Below are 21,782 nucleotides of genomic sequence, written 5' to 3' on the forward strand. Positions count from 1 at the left end.
TAGAAGACATGGTATAATACCTTCGTTGTCACATAAAAAGTCTCCAATTGATTCACAATCTAGATCTTCATCAATCCGCTCATCTATTGCACTCTCAACATAATTTCTTTCTGGCCTTGGGCGCAAATTATGGTGTTCAGTTGCTGCAGCACTTGTGTGATGAGTTCTCTACAAGTAACATGATAGCATAAGTACTTGTCATTTAATATTCAAACACTAGTAACAATCTTTCTATAGAACCTTTGTTCTTTTCTTAGCTTGACCATGCTGCACTTCTGGCCTGGGAGGGATCATGCTCGCTAGCATCTCTTTGTTTCTTGCAATGTTTGCATTCCTTTCCAGTTCCATCTCGGTGAGGGGAGCATCATCATTATTTCTAGCATCATCATTATTTCTTCTAGCGCTTGCCATTTTTTCTCCTGAAAAATGAAAAACAAATCAGCAACCTTTTACGGTCAAATAAATCACCACATTATTTAAACAAGACTTACTTTTTGGACCCCTTTTTAGATTTTTTGTCAACAATTATACCATCTATGTCCCTTCTAACAGAAGGGACAACCCCATTAATAATATCCACAATCACATTGTCATTTAGATCAGGAAATGACATAATCAATCCATTATCACCAGCAATGTGTTCATTATCCAAATTATCCAAGTCATACACATCAATAGGTTTTGACTGAACAGCAGCAGCCCAGTTACTATCGCCGACTTGATCAGGAACATAGTAAACTTGAAGTGCTTGTGAGGCTAAAATGAAAGGCTCATCTGATATCTTTTCACCTGTATTGAATAAATGCTTAAAGTTGACACTTGTGATCCCAAATTGATCAGTTTGTACCCATTTATCCTGCACCCTGTTATCAACCCAATCACACATGAATAGCACCATATTTCCTTTTTTATGATAATTTAGTTCAAGAGTTTCCTTTAGAATACCATAATAGACCTTTTTTCCTATTATAGTGTTATCATTATTGCCCCTCTCAAAACTTGTTGACTCTGCAACTACAGCAACCCCACTATTTTGAACAACTCTACCCTCATCATAGGATCTTGTGTGAAAATTAAATCCATTAATGTTAAAGCTACTATACTTATGTGCAGTCATTGTTGGCCCCTTTGCCAAAATTTTAATCTCATCTGTTGCTTCCTCACCCATTTCTTCCACCTGTATTCATGAAAACCTGCTATTAACCTAAATGTGAAATCCATGTAAAATTACATTTACTGAGATTTCTTCTTCCTTACATGCAACCTGAACCACTCATGAAAGGATGAATGATGCATGCGGTTGATGTCTCGTTTATTTTGAACACCAATTGAGGATAGATATTGAGCATGCTTACTGTGAATGTGTTATTTTATCAGTTGAGCAGGCGATGGAAATTGATCAAATGAAATGTTAAATAATTGAGATGTCTTACTCCAAGTAAGGTCCTATATCAGCATAGTTGAATAGAACATATCTATGAGCTTGTAGCCATGTCTTGTGATCTATACTCACTACACACTTTCTAGCCAATCCTCGACCAATGTTACGGAAGAAAGGAGTTGTGCTACAATCTTCATGATTTATAATTTGATGGTTCAATTGATTTGCACCATGTAGATAGCGAGAACAAAGTGTAAGGCACTCAGTAAACATAGACCACTCCATAATTGATCCCTCAGGGTGACTTTTTGTATGAACAGAACCCTTTAATCGCATTAGATATCTATATAAAAACAAAAGGCACATTGACAATGTTATAAAAATAGTAGGTACTTAAACCTTCAACTATGTTACAATATTTAGATGTCTAAAAAGATTACCTCTCTACAGGCCACATGCTGCGAAAATGAACTGGACCAGCTATTCTTGCTTGGGCAGGAAGATGTACCATCAAGTGTACCATAATATCGAAAAAGGAAGGAAGAAATATAGTCTCAAGAAGGCTCAAGGTTTCAGCTATATCAGCCTCTAGACTTTCCATATCACTTATTCGAATGATAGGTGAGCTAAGTTTTTTGAAAAAAATACTTATACGAATGACTGCAGCACTGACCATTTCAGGTAATATCCTTCTCATAGCAAGTGGCAGCAAGTGTTGTAGAATAATATGGCTCTCATGACTCTTTAGTCCAAATATCTTTTTCTCATTAACATGTATATTATGTCGTATATCAGATGCATTACCATCAGGAAACTTGACCCCTTTTAGTATTTGACAAAATAATTTTTTTCTCATCCGAACTCATTGAGTATGGTGCGGCTGGTAAATACATTTGGTCATCCACGTCAACAGGGTGAAGATCAATTCTAATACCTAGAGCTTGAAGGTCGAGGCGAGAATTTAGATTATCCTTAGACTTCCCATCTGTGCCCATGAATGTATTAAGTAAGCTTTCACTCACATTTTTTCCTATGTGCATGAAATCAAAATTATGACGTGTAACAGAACCGACCAATTATACGAAATTAAGTAAGAAAATCATCCACCAGAGCAGACGATTGAACGAACTTAAGCCCGTATAACCCGGTAGTCCGTGAAATCACGAAGGATTTCAAACCAACTCGTGTCCCAGCCATGATCATAATAAGTTTAGCGGTCACCATCACATATTACATAAAAGTTCGCGATCTCAAATACATCAGAGTTTCAACATAGTTATTACAAACTAGTTCGAATGAAAATAGCGGAAGTCATTTGTTCAAACTACACACACACACGGAGTTTAAATAGAGTGCCAGCGAATGATCATTTCCCAACAAAAGCATCAGATGAGACATAAGGAACGACCATGCCCATGGTCCTAAGCATCACCCATCGCAGGATATAGGCAGTTGATACAGTAGCCGTAGTACATCTGCCCATCTGCAACAAGTGGGAATAAAACCCTAAGTACGAGAAGGTACTCAGCCAGACTTACCCGACATAACCGAAAATAAATGACACCAAGGATTATGAAGGGCTTTATAGTAGGGTAGCTGACTCATTTGCAAAAGAAGCATTTTTAGCATTTCAAGAACCTTTCTAAAAGCATTATTGCCAAATTAATTATTATTAACCTGTCAACTAGATTTGCACCTATACTAGAGTAAACATGTGATTAAGCAGATAATGATAACCAATGATCATTAAGCAACTTCCATACTGTCATATTCATTATAACTGTCCAAGTGTTCCATAACATTTACTACGATGAAGTCACTCAAGTCAAGTGCTCACTATCCAGGAGCGATGGCGATTCGAATCGATTCCTAACCAGCTGGTGATTTATTCCTTACACAAATCTCACTCACCCGCTAAAGTGCGATATTGATCACCGAGTCAACTTTCCAGGTATCTCGAGTTTGCCAGGAACCACATGTACCCGGGGGCCGACCGACTGCACTTTGGTCTTATCATCCCGCCCCCGTGTCCTACCACACCTGCTTTGGCACAGTGCGCTGCGGGCAATCTACTCGGCCCGAAAAATCTCCCAGCTTTGCGGTCGGAAGGTACTTTATCTGGCCAGCTAAATGTAAGGCATGCGTTCAACATGACTCGAGGCCCAACAACGGTCGGTCCTTAATCGACACAGACGGAAACACTATAGTCCAAAACTCTGCAAGTCTCCGCCCGGTCTCAACTTCATTTAACACTTAGTTATACCATGACTTCAGAGCCATCCAAACAGATCCAGGTAACCACCTATAGCTCGCAGGTGACAGGAATCACCCGACTTCTACCGGTCTAAGCCAGCTAAGCATTGACTCGACTGCGGATAACAGGGTAACAAGGATGTAGTATAACAAAGGTATACAAGGTATAATGCAGCAACGGTTGCAAACAACTCCTGAACGTAATGCATCAATTAAAGTAAAGCATTTAATTAAATAATTGCAAACCGGGAGAAAAATGCTCCGGGGCTTGCCTCTCTCGAAGGAGCTCGGACGGTGATCGGGGCACTCCGGAAGTTCCTCAACGTCCTCCTCGTCGGCTTCTGGCACTTCCTGCTGCTGCACCTCGAGCTGCTCCTCGGGCTCCTCGGGTATGACGACTGGGTTCTCGGTTTGCGATCCTGTATGATGCAATGCGCATAAGGGATTATGCAAACGGTGCATCGAAGGAGATGAATGCGATGGATATGTTGAAATACAAGGTAGTCAACATCATCCAAGAAACTACACTATAAGCACATGTCATCTACTGCATTCTCTTCTACTACTAATATGTTAAGTTAACCTATCTTATGAAATGCTTCAAAGATACACCAAAGCTTTACTAATTTCTTAATCACACTTAAAGCAACACTTGCTTAAACCCTAATTAATAATAGGTTGGAATAGCAACCTATATTTCTGATGCTCCTAAAAATCTGAGAAAATTGCAGTAGCATACTACTACCCTAAACAGACTACCATAAAAATTTCATGGCATTTGGATAAGTAAACTATCCTACACAAAAATGACAAGCTATAGCATAAAAATGAGCATGAAATTACTTTGTACTATGAAAAGTGTCAAACAACAAAATTAGTATTTTTCCTAGGTTTTTAATAGCATATAATGACTGTCCAAAAATTACCACATGCATGTTTTATACAAAGTTTGCTTTCTAGCAAAAATAACAAAAATCAGGCATTAAAGGGACTTGAACTACACCTCAAAATTTTCCCATAGCACATGCATGAAACCTATTTTTCCTAGGAAGTACATGACATAATAAGATTAACAAACTTGGAATCATATTTTTCTGAGGTATATTTCATTTACTAGACATTTTCTCAGAAATCAGCATTTATTCACTTTAAATAAAGCTACACAGAAAAGTATCACAAATTTGACATGCAATATTTTTAACAGATAGATCTAGTCACAAGAAGCATAACAAAATTTGTTTCATACGTTTTGGAGCAACACAACTTGATATATACATTTACTAAGCATTTGAATCAAATTTTGAAACCATTTCTCAAAACCCATTTCCTAAAAACGAAAAACCAGCGCATGCAAACGTTGGGTGCACCCGGTGCTGTGCACCCGGGGTTTTCCCTCGGTCGCTGCAGCTGGGCCCTGCGGCCCCATGGGTCAGCGACCCGAAGCAGGGGATAGGCTCCGCCGGCCGGTGCTCACCGGCGGCGAGCTCCTCCGAAGATGCAGGCGGTACCAGCGGGCTCCCCACGCGGAGCCGCACCTACGGGAAGGTTAGAGGTGGCCCGGCGTCGTGGCGTTCCACGTGACCACGGCAGCCGCTCGTCGGCGAGAAAGGGGGACGGCCGAGCTCGGCCCTTACCTTGACGACGGCAGCCGCGAGTGAGCGCAAGCGAAGGAGCTAGGCGAGGCAGAGCTCCGGACGAGATGAATCGAAGAATGAAGCGCTGGCGGTGGAGCACGTCGTCGGCGGGGCAACGACGGTGGCGAGCGCGTGCGCTGCTGCTGCTGCGGAGCAAGAGGCAGGGAGACAAGGCGGCAAAAGCGAGGAGTGCGGGGAGAGGAGCGTGCGCTCGGACAGCCTTGAAGGCGGAGCTCTGCCGGTCGGAGCGGGCACCGCCCCTCGCCGCCGGTGTACGGGCGCCGCGTGGCGGCCAGGCAGGCGGTGAAGGCGGGTGCGGCGCGGCGGGCGGGAAAGCGCGGCGTGGGCCTGGGCCGGCGAAGCAGTAGCTGGGCCAAGCGCGAGGCGAGTGAGCGGGCGGCGGGCGCGGAGGCAGGCCGGGCCGGCTTCGGCTGGTGGGCCAGACGCGAGGCGGCGGCCCAGAAAAATAGAAATGGAATTTTTCAATTTATTTTCAAGAAATTTTTAAATGCCATCTTTCAAACATTATTTTGAGCAAGAAAATGACCTCTTTTGAAAATGTACCAAAAATGAAAGTTGCTTAGAATTTAATTCCCTACAACTTTGCTTTTATGACCAAAGTCCAATTCTATCTAGATTTTAAATTATAGAATCAAAGTTAAATTTTAACTCAAAACCCTAATTTTGGGAAATTACTTTGGAAGCAAAATTTTGAATTAATTTGAATACAAACCTTGCTCCAAAAATTGTGCTAAACAATTCTAGATGATTTTCAAGCATAACCAACAGTTTCTACACAACTAGCAAGCAAGAATCAGAGTAAAACAACTCTAATAAGTGTATGCATCATTTACTTTTCACAAACATGTTTCGTATGTTTCGAAGTAATGTTTCAGTTGTTATATGCAAGATTACGCATGTATGAATAGGATGCTTGATGATGCACGATATGTATGATTAGCAATGCCTAAATGCAGGCATAACACCGGGGTGTTATAGCCCTCCCCCCTTATAAAAATCTCGTCCCGAGATTTGTGTTACGAACCATTTGTTATAAAATTCTTCATAAGCTTTTTGTAGATACTCTCCTGTTTCCCAAGTTGCATCTCCCTCATCATGGTGATCCCACTGTATCTTGTATGTTTTCACCACACTATTCCGAGTAGCACGTTCCTTAGTGTCTAACACCCGGACTGGTTGCTCACGATACACCAAATCTGATTTGAGTTGAATACCTCGAGGTTCTATTCTTTCCTCCGGAACACGCAAGCATTTCTTGAGATGTGATACATGGAAAACTGGGAAAACTGTACTCATTGTCTCAGGTAACTCTAACTTGTAGGCTACTGGACCTCTTTGTTCCAAGATCTTGTATGGTCCTACGAATCTCGCAGCAAGCTTTCTTCGGATTCCAAACCTTTTCTTCTTCATTGGCGTGACTTTCAGATAAACATAGTCACCAACTTCAAACACAAGGGGTCTCCTTCTTTTGTCTGCATAGCTTTTCTGATGTGATTGGGCAGCTTTCATATTCTGCTGAATAATATGAACTTTCTTCTCGGCTTCTTCTACAAAATCAATGCCATAATACCTTCTATCACCAGGCTCGATCCAATTCAATGGTGTTCTACATTTTTTGCCATATAAAGCTTCGAATGGGGCCATCTTGATGCTTTCTTGATAGCTATTATTATAAGAAAACTTAGCTAACGGTAACCATGACTCCCATGATCCCTTGGAAGACAATACACAGGCTCTCAACATATCCTCCAAAACAGCATTTACTCGTTCAGTCTGACCATCTGTCTGAGGATGATAAGCGGTACTGCGAATCAAACTAGTTCCTAAGCCTTTGTGTAAATGTTCCCAAAAATGAGCCGTGAACTGTGAGCCTCTATCAGATATTATGGTCTTGGGTATACCATGCAACCTTACAATTTCTGCGACATACTTTTCGGCATATTGAGGTGGTCGATAAGTGGTTTTGACAGGTAGGAAATGAGCGGTCTTGGTAAGACGGTCCACAATTACCCAAATCGAATCATGTCCTTTTTGAGTAGTGGGCAAACCTGTGATAAAATCCATACTGATATCGTCCCACTTCCAACTAGGGACTGATAAGGGTTGCAACATACCGACAGGTTTCATGTGAATTGCTTTCACTCGACAACATGTGTCACATCTGGCAACATAGGCTGTAATTTCTTTCTTCATTTTGGTCCACCAATATCGAGATCTTAGTTCTTGATACATCTTACTACTTCCAGGATGGATAGATAACTTAGAAAGGTGAGCTTCATCCATGAGTTTATTCCTAAGATCTCGATCCTTGGGAACCACAAGACGGTTGTTAAACCACAACACGCCCTGTTCATCCACTTTAAAGTGTTGAGACGGCTTTTCTTTTATTTTCTCTTTGATGTGGAATATCCCCTTGTCAGTTTTCTGGCCTCCTATTATCTTACTCTCCAAAGAGCAACTAATCTGAATACTATGTAACACAGCAGGATGCATTAGATCGAACCCATCTTCAAGTAATGGCTGCACATTCAAGTGATGTGACTTTCTGCTCAAAGCATCTGCCACTACATTGGCTTTACCAGGATGATATTGCACATTCAAGTTGTAATCCTTGATCAATTCCAACCATCTACGCTGTCTCATGTTTAGCTCTGGTTGGGTAAAGATATACTTAAGACTCTTGTGATCCGTGAAAATATTGCACACATTACCAAGTAGGTAATGTCTCCAAATTTTTAGGGCGTGCACAACTGCAGCAAGTTCAAGATCATGTGTTGGGTAGTTAACCTCGTGCTTTCTCAATTGACGTGATGCATAAGCTATGACTCTCCTTTCTTGCATAAGAACACAACCCAATCCAGTCTTCGATGCGTCGCAAAACACATCAAATGGTTTCTTAATATCTGGTTGTGCTAGAACAGGAGCAGTGGTCAACAGTTTCCGCAAAGTGTGGAAAGCTACTTCACACTCTTCTGTCCACACAAACTTATGATCCTTCTGAAGGAGGCTTGTCATCGGTTTGGCGATCTTGGAGAAATCTGGTATAAAGCGACGATAATAACCCGCTAGTCCTAAGAAACTTCTAATCTCAGGAACTGTGGTCGGTGCTTTCCAATTCATAACTTCTTGCACCTTACTTGGATCGACTGAAACTCCATTCTCTGATAGAATATGACCAAGGAAAGGAACTTCCTTCAACCAGAATTCGCATTTGCTAAACTTAGCATACAATTGATGATCTCTAAGTCTGGTCAAGACAGTTCTCAGATGCTCTTCGTGATCTTTCTCATTCTCGGAGTACACCAGAATGTCATCGATGAATACTACCACAAACTTATCCAATTCTGGCATGAAAACTGTATTCATCAAGAACATAAAATATGCAGGAGCATTTGTGAAGCCAAAAGACATGACAAGATACTCATACAACCCATATCTGGTGGAAAATGCAGTTTTTGGTATATCCTGTGGCCTTATCTTGATCTGATGATAACCGGATCTCAAATCTATTTTTGAGAACACCTTGGCCTTGGATAATTGGTCAAACAGAACATCAATATGTGGCAAGGGATATTTATTCTTGACGGTTACAGCGTTGAGTGGCCTATAATCTACGCACATTCTCAACGTGCCCTCTTTCTTCTTCTTCACAAACAAAGCGGGACATCCCCATTCAGACTTGCTTGGCCGAATAAACCCCTTTTTTGTTAAATCTTCTAATTGCTTCTTCAGCTCAGCTAACTCATCTGGAGGCATCCGATATGGTCTCCTTGAAATCGGAGCTGTTCCAGGGACTAACTCAATTCCAAACTCAATCTCCCTATCTGGCGGAAGACCAGGTAGCTCATCCGGGAATACATCCGGAAATTCACACACTACCGGAATCTGATGAATAGGAATGACTGCTGTAGCGCATGTAACACTTATAAGGTCTGTTCTTCGAGGTAATGGTACTTGGAAAGTACCCTCACCCAGGGGATCCTTAAGGGTAAGTACTCGGCTTCTAGTATCTATGACTGCTCCCCAATCCTTCATCCAATTCATCCCTATAATAACATCCAAGACTAATCCAGGCATAACTATCAAGTTCACTCGGAACTTTCTACTACCTAATTCAAGGGTTGCCCCTCGAACCATCTGGTTTGTCAAAACATCAGCCCCTGCTGAACTTATACGGTACCCATAACCCAATTCCGTGCATAGTTGTCCATGTTTCTGTGCAAATGCTTGACTCATAAAAGAATGCGATGATCCAGAATCAAATAGAACAACTATAGGGTTTTCGTTGACAAGAAACTTACCAGCAGTGACGGGCTCTCCCTCTGGAATTTCATCCACTGTTGTACTATGCACTCTAGCATTATAAGTCTACTGCTTCTTCTTGGGCGGGTACGGACAAAACCTTGAGAAATGACCGGGTTGATCACAGTTATAGCAGGGTCCTCTTACTGTCCCGGCAGATCCCACAGCTCCCTTGGAACTACCTTGCACCGCAGTTGCGGCTGCTTTGTTGGGCTGTACTGCCATCTTGTATGGCTTTTGAGGTCCACGGAAATTCTGGCTTCTTGGCTGAGGTGGCCTGAATCTAGCACCAGGTGCCGATGGGCGATATGGGGGACGACCTCCCATAGGTGCTCTAGCTTGAGATGGCCCTCCTTCAAGGCTCTCTTGCGTGTCTTGGCTGCGGTGCTGGCGTTGTTATTCTTCTCCTGCTTCAGACAGTCGCTGATGAAGTCATTGAATCTAACGCGGTTGTTGGTACCAACATGCTTCATCATTTTTGGATTGAGACCCCTCTTAAAGCTGGCTATTCTCTTAGCATCTGTGTCAACCATGTCGGGAGCATAGCGACATAAGTTGTTGAAAGCATGCAGGTATTGTGTCACGGTCTTGGTGCCCTGGTTCAATGCCAGAAACTCTCCCAACTTCATCTCTGTCAGCCCGGGTGGAATATAGACTCCACGGAAGGCCTCAGCAAACTCTCTCCAAGAAATCTGAGCATTTGGAGGGAAGGTGGTGCGATGGTGCTTCCACCACATTCCCGCCGGTCCCTGCAATTGAAGTGCAGCATACTCCGTTTTCAGAACCTCAGTCATCCTCAACACACGGAATTTATCTTCCATTGTGTTGATCCATTCCTCAGCGTCGAGTGGCTCTGTTGCTTCCTTGAATACTGGTGGCCTGGTGTCCATGAAATCCTTGAAACTGCTATATTGGTTTACTCCCATGCCACCACCTTGATTGTTACCACGTTGAACGTTGTTGGTGATGGTGCGCAGAAAATCCTCCATGTTCTTCTGGGATTGTTCCGTGTTGCGCTGACTCCCGAGCAGCTGTGCGAGAAACATCTCGGGGGTAAATGGGGGAGGAGGTGGCAAATGCGGCTCATGGGGAGGTTCATTGTTGTTGCCGTGGTTTTCACCACCACCACCAGTCCCCGCACCGTTAGCACCGGGCTCAGCGGCCTCATACGTGGTTCGACGAGTGTTTGTCATCTGCATATTTCAGCAACAAGTAATGATTGAGTGAAGCTGTAATAATTGCGAGTGAAGGAAAAATTATGCCGTACTGAATTTACCGGAGAGAATAGATTCATACAATAAAACAGAGGCACAACAATCGCATCCCAATTAAAACAACAGCACTTAATCGAATTACTTAAACGGCAAACATCGCGTCCATACAATCACATTGCCAGCATACATACACTGGACTTTTTATGCGTTCAGATATCGCATTCGAGAATCAAGTTCCAACCACATGCCGAGTCTCATACGTTCAAAACAACATACGATGGATTACATGCCAACAAAAGAAAGGTCATCGCGACAGGACCTAGATACTAGTGCAAAGCAACTAGCCTACTCCTCGGGGCCATCGTCGGGATCGGAGACGTCACCATCGCCTCCCGGTGAAACTACAGGCTCATCCTGGTCGTCGTCGTCGATGTCCATGCCAGCGGCATTCGGTGGAGCATATGGGCCAACCCCATTGTAGAGCGCGTGAAACTCCTCGTGCAGGTTGCTGTTGTATTCCTCTAACTCATCGACTCTCTGCAACAGAAGGTTTCTTGTGTTCCAGGCTTCATTCCTTTCCTGAACCAACTGTCCAATCATGCGGTTTGCATTGTTGTTGGCTTGAGTCAACGTATGCACTCGCTGCATAGCTCTATCACCTCTCTCAACCGCCTGATCTCGCTGTAAGTTCATATCAGCCAACTGCTCCTGCAAGCTAGCTATGGCTCGTGCCTGTCTCTTCTTCTGCTTCTTCCCTTTGAGCTTATCCTCACTACGCAAGCCAGTCAAAGTCCAGTAGGTACTCTCGAGACCCTCATATGCTCTGATGGCGGCGAACATAGCACTCATTGCCTGGTTGTCACTAGCCTGTCCTTCAGCTGGACCTCTGACTAATGCACTTCCTTGAGGCTGAACCCAAATGGCATCGCGAGGATCATCCCTAGGAAAAGTACCAGCTAGAGCTGCAGCAAGCTCACTGGGAAATCTGCTCATAATGTCCCTGATGACACGGAAGGCTGCTCCCTCTGCACCCTCAGCTGGAGTGCGACCCTCAAACTCCAAATGCCAACCATCCCAATCTGGAGCATCACCGAGAGCAGGAACCGTGATCTCCACCACTGCAAGTCCATCATCTGCCAACTGGCTCTCATTCCAAGAGTACACCGGCTCTTGACCCTCTGGGTACCCCACATCATGGAGCACTCTCCAAAGCAAAGTCGGCATGCCAAACTCGCTCAAGAAGGTGTCCGTGGTGCGGTGCTCCCTCAGGGCCAACGGACGTCGGGGTGCTCTTCCTCCGGTGGACTTATGGGCGGTCTGCTTCGTGCGGGCCATCTGTAGCAAAAGTTCTCTTATTACTTCGGGGAAACATATTTTAGGTGATACACTTTTATCAAAATGAGATAATCAATTTATAAGGGGAGGTATGCATGAGATGAATGAGATGCACAAGTAACATGATGTATGTACGGGTCGTACGTTCTCACAAACTTAGGAAATAAATAATTTCTAACGACTAATTCGGTGGCATACAACGATCTCTCAATACGTAGCTAATACGTTCTACACGATAGCGTTGTTATGTACCTGCAGAAAATTCATTTCAGCCCAATTCCCAATGAATGCATAAAAGCAGTAAAGTTTTATCTACACGCTCTACACGAATCCCCAGATACGTGTACAACGGTAGTAACTACCCGAACCATCGTCCTATTGACGGCATCGCCTCCATAGACGGAAGACCCATACAGGAGATACCTTTGTAAAACATGCATAGAACACGTAATTACTCCAGCATCATATAATCATTCACCCTAGATCGGCGGTGTATCCGATCATGCTCTCACAACTCACACTTACCGAGGCGTAGAGGCAAATGATCCATTCATTACCACTCAAACAAGTGGCACTCATACAATAGCACGCCGTATGAGCGACGAAAGAGAAATATGATGCAAGAACCCCAGTCAGTATTTAATTAAGCCACCTAAAGTCCTTAACTGGGCATAAAGGATATGATCACTGGCACACTTTAGATTTTGAAAATTACGTTTTTCAAATGCCTTTTTGTTTTAAATACACTTGTGAACAGTAACACGCTAAACCATGCTCTGATACCAGCTGTAACAGAACCGACCAATTATACGAAATTAAGTAGGAAAATCATCCACCAGAGCAGACGATTGAATGAACTTAAGCCCGTATAACCCGGTAGTCCGTGAAATCACGAAGGATTTCAAACCAACTCGTGTCCCAGCCATGATCGTAATAAGTTTAGCGGTCACCATCACATATTACATAAAAGTTTGCGATCTCAAATACATCAGAGTTTCAACATAGTTATTACAAACCAGTTCGAATGAAAATAGCGGAAGTCATTTGTTCAAACTACACACACACACGGAGTTTAAATAGAGTGCCAGCGAATGATCATTTCCCAACAAAAGCATCAGATGAGACATAAGGAACGACCATGCCCATGGTCCTAAGCATCACCCATCGCAGGATATAGGCAGTTGATACAGTAGCCGTAGTACATCTGCCCATCTGCAACAAGTGGGAATAAAACCCTAAGTACGAGAAGGTACTCAGCCAGACTTACCCGACATAACCGAAAATAAATGACACCAAGGATTATGAAGGGCTTTATAGTAGGGTAGCTGACTCATTTGCAAAAGAAGCATTTTTAGCATTTCAAGAACCTTTCTAAAAGCATTATTGCCAAATTAATTATTATTAACCTGTCAACTAGATTTGCACCTATACTAGAGTAAACATGTGATTAAGCAGATAATGATAACCAATGATCATTAAGCAACTTCCATACTGTCATATTCATTATAACTGTCCAAGTGTTCCATAACATTTACTACGATGAAGTCACTCAAGTCAAGTGCTCACTATCCAGGAGCGATGGCGATTCGAATCGATTCTTAACCAGATGGTGATTTATTCCTTACACAAATCTCACTCACCCGCTAAAGTGAGATATTGATCACCGAGTCAACTTTCCAAGTATCTTGAGTTTGCCAGGAACCACATGTACCCGGGGGCCGACCGACTGCACTTTGGTCTTATCATCCCGCCCCCGTGTCCTACCACACCTGCTTCGGCACAGTGCGCTGCGGGCAATCTACTCGGCCCGAAAAATCTCCCAGCTTCGCGGTCGGAAGGTACTTTATCCGTCCAGCTAAATGTAAGGCATGCGTTCAACATGACTCGAGGCCCAACAACGGTCGGTCCTTAATCGACACAGACGGAAACACTACAGTCCAAAACTCTGCAAGTCTCCGCCCGGTCTCAACTTCATTTAACACTTAGTTATACCATGACTTCAGAGCCATCCAAACAGATCCAGGTAACCACCTATAGCTCGCAGGTGACAGGAATCACCCGACTTCTACCGGTCTAAGCCAGCTAAGCATTGACTCGACTGCGGATAACAGGGTAACAAGGATGTAGTATAACAAAGGTATACAAGGTATAATGCAGCAACGGTTGCAAACAACTCCTAAACGTAATGCATCAATTAAAGTAAAGCATTTAATTAAATAATTGCAAACCGAGAGAAAAATGCTCCGGGGCTTGCCTCTCTCGAAGGAGCTCGGACGGTGATCGGGGCACTCCGGAAGTTCCTCAACGTCCTCCTCGTTGGCTTCTGGCACTTCCTGCTGCTGCACCTCGAGCTGCTCCTCGGGCTCCTCGGGTATGACGACTGGGTTCTCGGTTTACGATCCTGTATGATGCAATGCGCATAAGGGATTATGCAAACGGTGCATCGAAGGAGATGAATGCGATGGATATGTTGAAATACAAGGTAGTCAACATCATCCAAGAAACTACACTATAAGCACATGTCATCTACTGCATTCTCTTCTACTACTAATATGTTAAGTTAACCTATCTTATGAAATGCTTCAAAGATACACCAAAGCTTTACCAATTTCTTAATCACACTTAAAGCAACACTTGCTTAAACCCTAATTAATAATAGGTTGGAATAGCAACCTATATTTTTGATGCTCCTAAAAATCTGAGAAAATTGCAGTAGCATACTACTACCCTAAACAGACTACCATAAAAATTTCATGGCATTTGGATAAGTAAACTATCCTACACAAAAATGACAAGCTATAGCATAAAAATGAGCATGAAATTACTTTGTACTATGAAAAGTGTCAAACAACAAAATTAGTATTTTTCCTAGGTTTTTAATAGCATATAATGACTGTCCAAAAATTACCACATGCATGTTTTATACAAAGTTTGCTTTCTAGCAAAAATAACAAAAATCAGGCATTAAAGGGACTTGAACTACACCTCAAAATTTTCCCATAGCACATGCATGAAACCTATTTTTCCTAGGAAGTACATGACATAATAAGATTAACAAACTTGGAATCATATTTTTCTGAGGTATATTTCATTTACTAGACATTTTCTCAGAAATCAGCATTTATTCACTTTAAATAAAGCTACACAGAAAAGTATCACAAATTTGACATGCAATATTTTTAACAGATAGATCTAGTCACAAGAAGCATAACAAAATTTGTTTCATACGTTTTGGAGCAACACAACTTGATATATACATTTACTAAGCATTTGAATCAAATTTTGAAACCATTTCTCAAAACCCATTTCCTGAAAACGAAAAACCAGCGCATGCAAACGTTGGGTGCACCCGGTGCTGTGCACCCGGGGTTTTCCCTCGGTCGCTGTAGCTGGGCCCGCGGCCCCACGGGTCAGCGACCCAAAGCAGGGGATAGGCTCCGCCGGCCGGTGCTCACCGGCGGCGAGCTCCTCCGAAGATGCAGGCGGTACCAGCGGGCTCCCCACGCGGAGCCACACCTACGGGAAGGTTAGAGGTGGCCCGGCGTCGTGGCGTTCCACGCGACCACGGCAGCCTCTCATCAGCGAGAAAGGGGGACGGCCGAGCTCGGCCCTTACCTTGACGACGGCAGCCGCGAGTGAGCGCAAGCGAAGGAGCTAGGCGAGGCGGAGCTCCGGACGAGATGAATCGAAGAATGAAGCGCTGGCGGTGGAGCACGTCGTCGGCGGGGCAGCGACGGTGGCGAGCGCGTGCGCTGCTGCTGCTGCGGAGCAAGAGGCAGGGAGACAAGGCGGCAAAAGCGAGGAGTGCGGGGAGAGGAGCGCGCGCTCGGACAGCCTTGAAGGCGGAGCTCTGTCGGTCGGAGCGGGCACCGCCCCTCGCCGCCGGTGTACGGGCGCCGCGTGGCGGCCAGGCAGGCGGTGAAGGCGGGTGCGGCGCGGCGGGCGGGAAAGCGCGGCGTGGGCCTGGGCCGGCGAAGCAGTAGCTGGGCCAAGCGCGAGGCGAGTGAGCGGGCGGCGGGCGCGGAGGCAGGCCGGGCCGGCTTCGGCTGGTGGGCCAGACGCGAGGCGGCGGCCCAGAAAAATAGAAATGGAATTTTTCAATTTATTTTCAAGAAAATTTTAAATGCCATCTTTCAAACATTATTTTGAGTAAGAAAATGACCTCTTTTGAAAATGTACCAAAAATGAAAGTTGCTTAGAATTTAATTCCCTACAACTTTGCTTTTATGACCAAAGTCCAATTCTATCTAGATTTTAAATTATAGAATCAAAGTTAAATTTTAACTCAAAACCCTAATTTTGGGAAATTACTTTGGAAGCAAAATTTTGAATTAATTTGAATACAAACCTTGCTCCAAAAATTGTGCTAAACAATTCTAGATGATTTTCAAGCATAACCAACAGTTTCTACTCAACTAGCAAGCAAGAATCAGAGCAAAACAACTCTAATAAGTGTATGCATCATTTACTTTTCACAAACATGTTTCGTATGTTTCGAAGTAATGTTTCAGTTGTTATATGCAAGATTACGCATGTATGAATAGGATGCTTGATGATGCACGATATGTATGATTAGCAATGCCTAAATGCAGGCATAACACCGGGGTGTTACATGACGCAACATCAAATCTTTCCAATATGGAAGTAAGAACCAAATAGATCTCCTTTTGTAAATTACTAAGGGCTCCTCTTCCTTACGTCTCTTCCTAGTTGGTTTCTTTCCAGATGGATCCTTGCCAAAACTATTACTAAGATCTTAGTGCACTCCAAAATTTCCTCTCCAGAAAGTGGTTTAGGTGCTGGCCTAACCTCAGTTGTACCACCAAATTTATTGGCATCAAACCTAAATGGGTGATTTTCATGCAAGAATCTTCTATGACCCATATAGTAAGTCTTCATACCATTACCAAGTCTAAGTGAATCTGTAAAGAAGTGACAATCTGGGCATGCAGCTTCACCAGATGTGATAGATCCGGACACATATCCTAGACCAGGGAAATCAGTAATAGTCCACAATACTGCTGCCCGCAACTGAAAGTACTCGCCTTTTGAAGCATCATAAGTTCTAACACCATGTTCAAACATATCTAACAAGTTATAAATAAGTGGCTGACAATAGAGATCCATATCACTACCAGGAGCATTTCTACCAGGAATCAGATAAGATAGGATGAAATTTGATTGCTTCATGCACATTGAAGGTGGAAAGTTGAAGGGAATACAAATACCAGGCCAAACACTATAACTAACATTCATGGTTCTAAATGGATTAAAACCATCAGTGGCGAATGCTAGATGTATGTTTCGGCTATCTGCAGCAAACTGTGGATGCTTTTTATCAAAGGCCTCCCATAGAGGTGAATCTGCAGGATGCCTTAGTAGACCATCCTTTTTCCGATCTTCATCGTGCCATCTTGTTAGCCTTGCTGTTTTTGAGGACAGAAATAACCTTTTGAGTTGTTTCTTTATAGGAAAGTAACGAAGAACCTTCCTAGGAACCTTATGAACACGTTTCCCATCTAAACTCTTCCTTTCTGATTTCCATCGTGAAACCTTACATTTCGGACACGAATTCATATTCACATTCCCCTTCCAATAGAGAATGCAATCATTTTCACATGCATGAATACTATTGTAACCAATTCCAATGGATTTCACCAATTTCTTAGCTTCATGAAATGTTCTAGGTAGTGCTGAACCCTTAGGAAGTGCATTATTAAGTAGATCTAAAAGCAGATTAATAGATCCTCCAAGGAGTTTGATATGGAGCAATCTAATTAGGAACCTTAGTTGTGTATATTTCTTGCAATTTGGGTACAACTCCTTGTTATTTTCTGCTACCAACTTCTCAAGGGCAACTAGTTCAGGACAAGGCTCTAGAGTAGAACCGTTGTCCTCAAAATCTCCTCTATCATCCAAACCAGCAGCTAAGTCTCTAAGAAAATCATATATATCATCATCCTCACTAGAATCCTCTATAAACTCAGCATCATCATAATTCCCATCATCATGATTCACATGATTCATTGAAGAGCTACCTTCTCCATGTAAGGTCCATGTTCTATACCCTTTTAGAAACCCATCACATATCAATTGCTCATGAACTTCACTTGCCTCTTTCCAAAATGAGTTTACACACTTTCTACAAGGACATAATATCTTGCTGCCTACCGCTGAATTCCTAAATGCAAAAGCTAAGAAACTGTTCACCCCTTGCAAATATGTCTTGGTGTGCCTATATGAAAATTTTAGGTTAAATTCCATTTTACCTAAAAATAGCACTCTCAGTAGTTGTGAAGTTATTATCTTTTACCTAGCATTATCATCAATCCATGTTTTATCCATCATCAACTTTTATGCAAGAGATCCAGCAGCTTACAGTATTAAATAAAAAAACATCACAAGCATTGAAATAGTTGCATACTTTGACAATACTAAAAAAAGATGAATAGCTAGCGAAAGGTAGGACCCTACCGATGGAAACAAGGAGAGTTGCTGCCATAATATCGTTCGAACGTCTTCTCAAGGTGTGCAAGTAGAACTACCTGTTGTCCAGCAGTAGCAACACCACGCTCAACACCTGCGCCCATACAATGAGGGTTGTTGAACAAGATAAAATCACAGAACACATGAATTGAATATATATATATATATATATATATATATATATATATATATATATATATATATATATATATATATATACACACACATCTATCCTAACGCAGCAGTTTAGTTCTGGACTTATGACCTGAAATTGCTAAAGGCTTGGTCCACAGCATGTTTCCACAGCAAGCAACCAACACCACAGCACAAGCAGACTAGCAAAGTGAGTTTCGGCCAATGGAGAAGCTGCCCTTGCACGTCACCAAGCAATGTCCAAGAAAGCAAAAAGATTAACGACATTTAGCTAAAACTAATTCATTCAAAACCAAAAATGAATCTTTAAGACTGCTGAGACTAAAGTCTGAAGAAAATCATCGCTCGGAGTGACCGACTGCTGAAAATGAAGCCTGGCACCACACGGTTGGAGACTGCGGCTCCCAGCTGGGCGTGGCCCTCCTGCGCGGCGCGGCCCTGCTGCTAGGCGTGGTGGTGCGGCCCCCTGCTCGACGCAGAACCTGACAGCAGTTTACGTTTATGCATCATATTATCCCAAAGGCTGGGTCTGAATGAGTCACATATGCTACAAGGATCTTCAAAAACTTCAGAAGACACCTAGAAGACTACTACTAAATTATATGTACTGCTACTACTGCTACAGCATGTCATTTCTGAATAAAGTAAGAAAAGATGGAGCATGCCTGGGTATGAATGAGTCACATATGCTACAAGGATCTTCAAAAACTTCAGAAGACACCCGGAAGACTACTACTAAATTATATGTACTGCTACTACAGCTACAGCATGTCATTTCTGAATAAAGTGAACGAGTCACATATGCTACAAGGATCTTCAAAAACTTCAGAAGACAACCGGAAGACTACTACTAAATTATATATACTGCTACTATAGCTACAGCATGTCATTTCTGAATAAAGTAAGAAAAGATGGAGCATGCCTGTTACCTTGGAGAGGATGGAGCAGGGTCACGTCCGCTGGTGGTGTTGCTCCTGCTGAGCGCACGGACGGGGATGGCGGGGCCGTTCGTGAGATGCAGAGATGCAGCGCCGGTCGTCACCTTGCAGAGATGCAGCGTCGGCCATTTCTGAATAAAGTAAGAAAAGATGGAGCATGCCTGTTACCTTGGAGAGGATGGAGCAGGGTCATGTCCGCTGGTGGTGTTGCTCCTGCTGAGCGCACGGATGGGGATGGCGGGGCCGTTCGTGAGATGCAGAGATGCAGCGCCGGTCGTGACCTTGTAGAGATGCAGCGTCGGTCCCTTCCCGTAGATCCAGAGTGCGCGGCAGACGGGGAAGGGGCCCGCCCGAAAGCACAGCTGCAGGGTAGGGGAGGGAGCCGGCCAGGAGCGGAAGCAGCCGGGGAGAGGAAAGAACCTAGCGGCGCGGACCCCTGGGAGCGGCGCGGCACCCTGCAGCAGCGGTGGCGCTGATGAGGACATCGCCATGCTGGACACACCGACGCCATGGTCTTCCCCAAGTTGCAATTCGTTTCCAACTCAGCTGCCACGTCACCCTCGGATTCAGCAGACACGTCGTCACTGTTTCGGTCATAACTTCCTCATACGACGTCGAAACGGGTCGTTCTTGGATGCGTTGGAAAGGGGACGACGACGCCGTCGTTTTGGATCTGGTCCCAGCTCCAGAAGGTCCGTGGATCATTCTGTGTGACCACGACAAGGTGCTGCGTCACCTGTTTGGGCCAACTTGGCCATGTATCGTGTCGGGCCTTAAGCCCAAGTTGTGGGCGCCCAACCCCTGGCCGTCCCCAACCCTAGGTCGAGTCTTAGACTATAAACACAGCCGCCGCCGCTGCTACACAATTGGGTTTTGTTTAGAGTTTAGTTTTCCATCGAGAAACTGAATCGTTCATTGTAACTGTGGTGACAAATCCTTTTACAGTGATCCAGGGCCCCCGTTCTTGATCTCCTCCACTGTGTCGATTAGTCCTTTGGAACCGAGTTCTTGAACCCTCTATTGATATTCGCGTCATTCATATTTGCAATTTCAGATTGCGTGTTTTACCTTCTTGCTTGTGCTCTTCGATTCGCTTGCAGGAAAAGCCTTCTTGGCGAGGTCAATCAAGTTGTGCTTGGTTGATAACCAACGGAGCGGTGGTGTAACGGTTGCAGGGTTCGAATCGTGTCTGATTTGAAGCCGGATCGCCAACGTCGAGATCTCCACAAATCGAACTTACCGGCTACCTCTCGGAAGATCGGGCCTGTACTTATCAGGCGCGGACCCCTGGGAGCGGCGCGGCCGCCTGCAGTGCGTGGCCCCTGGGCGCGGCCCCTGCCTGCAGCAGCGGCGCGGTAGCACTGCAGCAGCTGCTGGGATCCGGCCCCTGGACCATGCGTGGCGGCGATTTGGGATGGAGGGAAGGGTGGCAGTGTTTTTTTTTCGCGGAAGGAAGGGGACAAGGTCATAAGGGGAGCGCGAGCCAGAAAAAAAGTGGCGGCCGTGAATTTTTTTACGCGCGTACTAGGGTTTCCGAGATTCGGTTGGCAAATTTTTGGCGCGAATCGGTAGCTGCAGCATGCTAGATTTTAGCTCTATATACAGCGACAGACTGTCCGACGTTATTACTGACCTATACCGTCCGACAGTTCGACTCTATCTATAGCGACCGATGTATAGCCGCTGAAGGCGCCTTTACCGAGCGATGGTTCGTTGGAATTCTTTACCGACCAATGTTACATCGCTAAATAACTAGTTTTAGCGACCGATGTCTGACGCTAATTCTGGTGTGTGGTATAGTGGGCACGTAGCACGAGGTTCACTGCCACCACCACAATCCCCACCTACAAACCCTAAACCAATCTAGAGGGGGCGCTGACAGCGACAGAAAGCGCCGCCACCGTCTTCACTGTCGCCTCTAGGCCACGCCCGACGTCCACACCACTGTCAGACGCAACTACCTCCCCTTCACCGGCACTCTGCGTCACCGATACCGCCATGGCTTCCTCCGCTGCCAAACCCACCGATGGTCTGCTACCTCTGCACCTCTCTCTCTGGTTCCTCG

At 44.3% G+C, this 21,782-nt stretch overlaps 1 pseudogene; it reads right to left on the reverse strand.

The window, feature by feature from the left end:
• Positions 1–231: 231 nt before the first annotated feature.
• LOC136515528 (uncharacterized) lies at positions 232–18,404 on the reverse strand (annotated as a pseudogene).
• Between the last annotated feature and the right edge of the window lie 3,378 nt (positions 18,405–21,782).

Source organism: Miscanthus floridulus, chromosome 17, assembly GCF_019320115.1.
Source record: "Miscanthus floridulus cultivar M001 chromosome 17, ASM1932011v1, whole genome shotgun sequence".
Lineage (NCBI taxonomy): Eukaryota > Viridiplantae > Streptophyta > Magnoliopsida > Poales > Poaceae > Miscanthus > Miscanthus floridulus.